We start from the raw sequence: 9,505 nt of genomic DNA on the forward strand, positions 1-9,505 counted from the left end.
TCCAGGCTCAGCACTGGCACCAAACCAGAATCTACACTAAGCTGTTGACCACAATTCTTCCCACTTTAGTGACTCCCTGAGACCCTGCCTCATCCAACTGGTGTACCACATGAGGCTCTTTCAGCAGTAGGCCTCGGGCTGTCCTGGCTTTTTGCAGAGCTACCCCAGGTTTGGTACTGGTGGCAGCTGTTCCTCAGTTCAAAGTGTGGCCTCTCCCACATGCTTCCAGGTCTAGCACAGGCAGCGAACAACTGCAGATTACTTTCTAGCCCCTACCAGGAGTTCCCTGGCTGGTCACAGGAAATGGATGACCTGGGTCTGCACCAGAGCCCATCCCAAGAGGATCCAGAACTAACATACTTGGAGGTTGGCTTCAGATCACAGCAGAGTACATCCCAATTAGCCCCACAAGTGGCACACCCAAAGGGCGGTCTCAACAGGCACCAGAGCCCACTAAGATGAATCCCAATCAGTGGGGTAAACCCCCTGCACAGCAGCCTGTAAGCTGTGGATATGGCCAAACCCCACAGCCAATCAGCCTGAGGGTCAATCTGACCCACTGATATGCCAATAGCAATCAAGGCTCAACTACAACAGGAGGGCACACACAACCCACACTAGGGACATTCCTTGAGCACACAGTGCAGGTGACCAGGGAGACTGTGCCAGGGCCCCACAGGACACCTACTACATAAAGCCACCCAGCCAGACTGGGGGACATAGCAGATCTACCTAATACATAGAAACAAACAGAGAGGCAGCCAAAATGAGGAAACAAAGAAATATGTTCCAAATGAAAGAACAGGAGAAAACCCCAGAAAAAGAACTAAACAAAATGGAGGCAAGAAACCTACAGAGATAGAATTCAAAACAATGGTTATAAGTATGCTCAAGCGACTTAGTGAGAACTTCAACAAAGAGATAGCAAGCATTAAAAAGGACATAGAAACCATAAAAAAGAACTATTCAGAAGTGAAGAATACAATAACTGAAATGAAGAATGCACTAGAAGGAATCACCAACAGTCTAGATGAAGCAGAGGATTGAATCAGTGATTTGGAAAACAAGGTAGCAGCAAACACCCAATCAGAACAGCAAAAAGAAAAAAGAATAAAAAAAATGAGGGTAGTTTAGGAGACCTCTGGGACAACATCAAGCATAACAGCATTCACATCTTAGGGGTATCAGTAGGAGAAGAGAGAAAGCAAGGGATTGAGAACCTATTTGAAAAAATAATGACTGAAAACTTTCCTAACCTGGCAAAGAAAACAGACATACAAGTCCAGGAAGTGCAGAGAGTCCCAAACAAGATGAAGCCAAACAGGCCCACAACAAAATACATTATAATTAAAATGGCAAAGTTTAAAGATAAAGTTAGAATCCAAAAAGCAGCAAGAGAAAGGCAACTAGAATCTTATAAGGGAGCGTCCATAAAATTGTCAGCTGATTTCTCAACAGAAAATTTGCAGGCCACAGGGACTGGCACAAAATACTCAATGTGATGAAAAGCAAGACCATACAGCCAAGGCTACACAGCAAGGCTATCATTTAAAATTGAAAGACAGACAAAGAGCTTCCCAGACAAGAAAAAGCTAAAGAAGTTCATCACAACCAAACCAGTATTACAGGAAATGTTAAAGGGACTTCCTTAAAATGAAAAAAAAAAATCAAAATTATGAATAACAAAAATAATAAAATGGCAATAGCTACACATCTAACAATTACTTTCAATGTAAATGGGTTAAGTGCTCCAATCAAAAGACATAGGAGGGCTAATGGATAAGAAAATAAAACCCTTACATATGCTGCGTACAAGAGACTCACTTCAAATTGAAAGACACACACAGACAGAAAGTAAAGGGATGGAAAATGATATTTCATGAAAATGGAAAAAACTAAAAAAGCTGGAGTAGCAATACTTATACCAAACAAAATATACTTTAAAACAAAGGCTATAACAAGAGACAAAGAAGGACCCAATAGCCCCACTTCAGGATATTTATCTGAAAAAACCCAAATGTTACCTTGAGGGGATATGTGCATCCATATGTTCATTGCAGCATTGTTTACAATGGCCAAGATATGGAGGCAGCCTGGGTGTCTGTCAATGGAAGAATGGATATAGAGTAGGTGGTACATATATACAATGGAGTATTGCTCGGCCAGGGAAGGAAATGGGTTCTTGCCATCTGCGGTGGCATAGATGGACCTGGAAGGTGGAGTGTCAGACAGAGAAAGACAGATGCAATGTGGTTTTGCTTATTTGTGGAATCTAAAAAACAAAATAAATAAACAAAACAGAACAAATTCACAGATACAGAAAACATTTTCATGGTTGCCAGATGGGAGTGGGGTAGCGGGTGTGGGTGAAAAAGGGGAAGGGATTAGGAAGTGCAAATTGGTTGTTACAAAGTAATTATGGGGATGTAGGGTATAGCTTAAGGAATATAGTCAATAATATTGTAATAACTATATATGGCGTCAGATGGGTACTAGATTTGTTGGGGTGAGATGGGAGGTGGTTGAGGGTTGAAGGCAGGGTGAAGGGATTAAGAAATATAAATTGGTAGTTACAAAGTAGTCATGGGGATGTAAAGTAAATCATAAGGAATATAGTCAGTGATATAGTCATAACTATGTATAGTGTGCTAGGTGTGTACTAGACTAGTCAGTGGGGTCATTTCTTAAATTATATAAATTTCTAACCACTATGCTATATACATAAAATTAATATAAAATAATATTGAATGTCAACACTAAGTGAAAAATTTTAAAAGTGGGGGAAAGGTGAAGGGGAATAAGAGGTCCAAATTTCCAGGTGTAAAACAAATAAGTCATAGGGATACAATACACAGCATAGGGAACAGAGTCAATAATATTGTGATAACATGGTACAGTGTCAGAGGGTTGCTGGCTTTACCATGGTGATCACTTTTTTAGGTATATAAGTGTTGAATAACTATGGTGTACCCCTGAAACTAATATAAAATTGTATGTTCCCTTATTTTTAATAAAAATAGTTTTAAAAAGGACTGGGCTCAGTTCTGAATACAGTTTAGATAGCTGAGGATTCGTAGCCAAGGGTAAGGGGGTTCCTGCTAAAACAATTTACCAGGATTCTTGCTGAAGTCAGGCCAGAGAGGCCAGATATCAAGAGTGGGATATTCTCTCTAACCTGATTTAGCAGAATTCTTGCTACAACTGGGTCATGCAGCCCTGGAAGGATAGGAGATAAGGTAAAGGCCTAGCCAAAAAGAGGGCTCAGAGGAAGCTGACTAAAGCTTGATCAAGGAGAGAGCCTTTGTCAAGGTTCAGATGATTTTACCAGCAGATTGGCTCCAAACATTTAAAGAATCATTGATACCAATATTATACAAACTTTCCTACATAATAGAAAAAAAGAACCATACTTCTTAACTCGTTGTATGAGGCTAGCATAACCTTGATACCAAAATCAGAAAAAAACATTACAAAAAAGGAAAAACTGCCTGTCGGCTCTCACAGACATAGAGGTGAGAAAGACAACAGCAGCCCCTTATGTCTGGAAGCTGGATGGCATTACCTGCGAGGCCTTGGTGCTGTTGTGTTGAGCAGAAACAATTCCACAGAACACCAACAATAAGTAAGGTCGTTATGAATCAAGATAACCCAACACCACATAATCATGTGTGAACACAGACAAAGCCAAGATCATTGTTCAAACCATACAAATGACTAACCATTTCCCATCCTGACTAATATGAGTGACTAATGTGCTGCTAATTAAAACTAATTAAATATGAGTTACTAATTAAAACTTTAGCCTCAATGCACCCCTCCTGCCTTTTTTTTTCAACTTTTTTGTTTTTTTTAGATTTTTATTGGGGTGTTGGGGAGGGGAACAGTGTTGGAGAATTGGGGAAGGGGAACACTGTGTTTCTCCAGGACCCATCAGCTCCAAGTCAAGTTGTTGTCCTTCAATTTTAGTTGTGGAAGGTACAAGCTCAGCTCTAAGTACAGTCACTGCTTTCAATCTAGTTGTGGGGGGGTAGGGGTTGAGGGAGAAGGTGCGTAATCCACCATCCCAAGCGGGAGTCGAACTGACAACCTTGTTGTTAAGAGCACGTACTCTCACCAACTCAGCAGTAGCTCAGCTTGGGCACAGCTCACTGGCCCATGTGGGAATCAAACTGGCAACGCTGTTGCTCAGAGCTCATACTCTAACTAACTGAGCAACTTGGCTGGCCCCACCCCCTGCCTTTTAGATAATATTTATTAAAACACCCAATCAGGATTGCTCCTGCTTCCTGGCAGCGTAATTGGAGCAAAGCTCCACTTCCTAAAAACACCCTCCTTAAAAACACCAAATCCTATAATGAATTGTTCTTAACTCCCTCTTACTGAGAGCCCATGGTTCCCATTGTGTGTAATCCCCCTCATCCCAACAAATGATAAACCCAACTTGTCAGCTTCAAGTATGTTCCTGGTGGTCTTTGGCAGGAAGATACTGACAGATGATAAGGTAGTCATCAAATAATTACCTATCAAATCCAACAGCATATAAAAATAACAACATATACAACCAAGCTGGATTGATTCCAGGAATAAATTCAAAATAATATTCAAAAATTAATCAATGTAATTCATCACATAACAAGGGGGAAAAATGTCATATGATCATATCAACAAATGCACAAATTGCATTTGATAAAGTTCAACACTTATTCATGTTAACAAAAATTAAAACTTTTGCGCCAGCAGAGTGGCGCATAGGTTAGGAGTTGTCTTGGGACGCCAGCTCTGAGCAGCAGAGCCCTGGTTTGGATCCCACATTAGGGCCAGTGACACTGCGCCCTCTATAGCTAAGATGGTGAAAAACAGCTCAACCTGGAGCTGGGCAGCCATGAGTTGCCAGCGACAGCGTAGACTGCAGTGGGCTGCCATAAACTATTGTGAGTGGCCAGCAGCTGGAGTGAGCTGCCAAGAGCCGCTGTGAGCGACCATCCAATGGCCGGTAAGCGACTGCCTCCCCCAGGTAGAGCGCAATGATAATACCAACATGAGCCAGTGAAGCGATGTCCTCCTCAATTAGACTGAAGAACAAAAAGGACAACAACTTGTCTGTTCCCCTTACCCGATTCCCCAACACTGTTCCCCTCCCCCAATTCCCCAATAAAATCTTTAAAATAAAAATTAAAAATAAAAACTTTTAGCAAACATAGAAGAAAACTTCCTGTGTCCTTTATAAAGAGTATCTACAAATACTATATAGCAAACATCATACTTAACTGTGAAATATGAAAATAACTTCCCTTGAGTTAGAGAAACAAATAAGTATGTCACTATGATCACTTATGTTCAAACAACTGGAGGTTTTAGCCACTATAATAAAACAAGAAAATAGCCAGGAATGAATCTGACAAAGATTTCTAAGACTTCTACACTGAAAGTTACAAATATTGAGAGAAATCTTTAAAATTTAATTTAGCTGAAAACTATGTTATGCTCATGGATTGAAAGATTCAATATTATATAGGTATCGGTTAATCCCAAATAAATCTATTTCTCTTTTTAATGAAGGGTGTTTTAATGAAAACTGCAATTTGATTTAAAATTTATGTGGAAACGCAAAGGTCCAAGAACAGCCAAGACAATCTAGAAGAACAAACTTGAGGCCTTGCATGAGCAGATATCAAGACCCATTATAAAGCTACAGCAATTAAGAGTGTGTTATTGGTTCAAGGGTAGACCAACAGACTTATGACAGAATTGAAAGCAAAGAAACTGTCACTTAATTTTTTTACAAAGGTGATGCATCAGTGAGGAAATAATGGTCTTTTTAATAAATTGTATTGGAGCCATTGGAAATCTACATGAAAAGAAAAAATTATTAAATCCCTACCTCACTCCAAACATAATAATCAACTCCAGGTAGGTTGTAGCTGTAAAAGTAGGTAGAAATAAAATAAAGATTCTAGGGAGAAAAACGGAGAATATGTTCATGACCTTGGGGATAGACTAAAAAAAATTAAGAAGACACAACAGCAATAACCATATATAAAATGATGGATAAATTCAACTAAATGTGAAAGTAAGAATTTCAGTTAATCAAAGAGATACCATTAAGAAAGTGAAAAGGAAAAAAAGAAGAAAAAAAAAAGTGAAAAGGCAGCATTATGGGAACTTTTTCCTTTCTCGCTCCCCAGCCGGCCATCTTGGTGGATGCTCTTGGTTGAGGGCTATGCCGCACTTAAGGCAAGAAGATGGTGGCCGCATAGAAGACGAAAAAGTTGCTGGAGTCGATCAACTCTAGGCTCCAACTTGTTATGAAAAGTGGAAAGTGTGTACTGGGGTACAAGCAGACTCTGAAAATGATCAGACAAAACAAACGAAACTGGTTATCCTTGCCAACAACTGCCCAGCCTTGAGGAAATCTGAAGTAGAGTATGATGTCATGTTGTCCTGGACAGGTGTCCGTCACTACAGTGGCAATGATATTGAACTGGGTACAGCATGTGGAAAATATTACAGGGTATGCACACTAGATATCATTGATCTAGGTGATTCTGATATCATTAGAAGCATGCCAGAACAGACTGGTGAAAAGTAAATCATGCAAAATTTTTCTTTAATAAAACTGGCCCGAGCTCAGTTTAATTAAAAAAAAAAAGTGAAAAGGCAAACAGACTTGAAAAAAATATATATATATTTGCAATACAAATATCCAACAAAGGACTCATATCCAGCATATATAAAAACTCCCACAAGTTAATAAGAAAATAGACCATTCAGTAGAAAAATAGGCAATAGACTTGAACAGGCACTTTACAAAAGAACATTCAAATGGCCATTGAACATATGAGAAGGTGCTTATCATTGGTCATCAGGAAAATTCAAACTAAAACTACAACAAAATACTACTACTATATACCCACTCAAACACCAACTTCAGGTGAGGATATCAAGCTACGGTAAAACCTTGGTTTGTGAGTATAATTCATTCTGGAAACATGCTTGTAATACAAAGCACTTGTATATCAAAGCGAATTTCCCCATAAGAAATAATGGAAACTCAGAGGATTTGTTCCACAACACAAAAATATTCATATAAAAATGATTATAATACTGTAATATAATACAAAATAATAAAGAAAATACAAAATATAAAGAAAAATTAACCTGCACTTACCTTTGAAAACCTTCGTGGCTGGTGTGAGGGAGACAAGAGTGAGGAGGGTTATTGTGTAGAATGACTCTCACTGTCACTAATGGAATCATTGCTGTCTATTGGCTCTGTGGAATCTTTGTCTTCTCGATAAGGAACCTATCGAATGACACTTGCTTTTGCCTCCTTTTGAGGATTTCACAGAAATGACATTGCATTGTCATTAAACAGACTCATCGCTCACACTGCTACAGCCTTATTCAGGTGGTGCTTTTCTACAAAATTTTGCACTGTTTTCCACATTTTACACATCTCCCTAATCTCATTTGAAGTGAGGGATTCCTCTGCCTTTTTCTCCTCCTCCTCTGCAGACAAGATCAGCTCCATAACCTCCGAGCATGGAGGATGATCACCCACAATCCCACAGCGAGAGAGAGAACCATTGGCTCAGTTGTGATCATGTGACATTTGGCGTCATGTACTACTCGTATAGCAAGACATCGCTCGTTTATCAATTTAAAATTCATTAGAAATATTTGCTCGTCTAGCAGAACACTCACAGAACAAGTTACTCGCCATCCAAGGTTTTACTGTATTGGATTTTCCTTGGATGGCTATTGGTAATGTAAATTAGTACAACCAATTGAAAAGAGTTTGGCTTAAACTCACCGTATACTTCCTCTATGACCAGCAATTCTACTCCTAAGCATATCCCCAAAAGATAATGAGTACACATGTGTACCAAAAGACATAGTAGTGCTCTGCATAGTAACCAGAAACTGGAACAAACTCACTACATGTAACAACATGAATGAATTTTATGTACAAATGTTAAATGAAAGAAACCAGACACTAAAGAGTACCTACTGTACGATTTCATTTATATAAAATTCAAAAACTTGCAAGACCAACAATCAGTGATTTAAGTCAGGATATTGGTTACCTTTGAGGGGAGCAGCAGATTTACTAAGATTCCTGAGGAGGGCTTCTGAGCTGCCAATAATGTTCTACATCTTGGCCTAGATGGCATTTATAATTTGTGTTCACCTTGTGAAAATTAATACATACAGTACTTTATTTTTGTTCTACTTCAATCAAAAGTTTATTTTTGTCATACCAAATATAGTAAATGTGTGTGGAAGGTGACAGTTATTTCTTCAAAAATAAATAGGTGTGTAAGATTGTGTAAGGGGTTGATTTTGTTCCGGATTTGAACGGGAAATTTTAGAAGACTGTACAGACGTTCAAATTATTCCCAAAGACATTCTACGACTTCCTTGTGCATTTATCACGACCTTTTGTTTGCTTCATGTCTCATTCCATTCTTTCCATTCAATGTTCTAAATGCTCCCAAAGAAACATACATAACACAATAAACAAACTGTGCCGTTTGTTCCTGGCCCATTGACTTCAAGTCAAGGCTTGAGCAAGAAGAATTAAAATCTTAAACCCAGATCTCCTCCTCCCTAAATCAGTGCCACCTGAAGCACCACAATGGCCCAGAAATGGAAACAAGCATCTGGCCCATTTCCCTGAGGAACCCCACAAAGGCTCATTGTGGCATTGCAAAGGGCAAGGCTTCCAGGACACAGCCCTCAACAAGAAGAATGCCTCACCCTGGCCGATCCGACACAGCTCCGTGCAGATTGTCTGCAGGAGTGAGCTTTTCCTGGGAGAGGCTGGATAAGTCATGTTCAAAGCAAAGCGTAAAAAAGTAAATAGGTAATAGTATCGTGCAGAAAACGCTACTGAATTTAGACATTTGGCTCTGTTTCTAACCAGATGTTTAGCGTGGGCCTGCTCACAGAACTTATCAGCCCTTAATGTCTTTGCAAATGGATATATGATTGGATGGTCACTAAATCCCTTCACAGCGCAAGCATTCTTTTATACTCTGGGGAATCCTTTAAAGTGATTTTAGAAAATAATAATAAAATGAAGTAAAATAATAAAATAAAAAACCTTATCTTGATACCGTGGGTTCTAAAGCTGAACTGTGCACTGTTGCCCTCTGGTGGATGGCATATGCCAATGCGTGGTCACACATACTGGAATATTAACTGGGCGTGGTGTAAGGCAGCCATGCTGCATCCCTTCCCGGCCAGGGAACTTGTGTTTTGAGAACTGAAGATCATATTCCCTCTGCTAGAGCCTCAAACAGGCAATAAGGCTGTTTAAGCCATGACTTCTGGTTCTTCGTTTTTTACACATCAGTAAATACAATAGTGCCCAGTAACAAACAGAAATCTCAAATGGATCCAAGGCCCAGCATGGTTCTTTTCATCCACCAGTCAGGTGGCCGTAAACAGGAAGGAAATGTTTACTTCTATTTGAATAATCTGTGATTTCTGATCAGAGGCA

General features: G+C 39.5%; 1 pseudogene; it reads left to right on the top strand.

The window, feature by feature from the left end:
* Positions 1-6,242: 6,242 nt before the first annotated feature.
* On the top strand, positions 6,243-6,622 carry LOC109384669 (60S ribosomal protein L30-like; annotated as a pseudogene).
* The last annotated feature ends 2,883 nt before the right edge of the window (positions 6,623-9,505 follow it).

This window comes from Hipposideros armiger, unplaced genomic scaffold (genome assembly GCF_001890085.2).
Source record: "Hipposideros armiger isolate ML-2016 unplaced genomic scaffold, ASM189008v1 scaffold_98, whole genome shotgun sequence".
Taxonomy (NCBI): domain Eukaryota; kingdom Metazoa; phylum Chordata; class Mammalia; order Chiroptera; family Hipposideridae; genus Hipposideros; species Hipposideros armiger.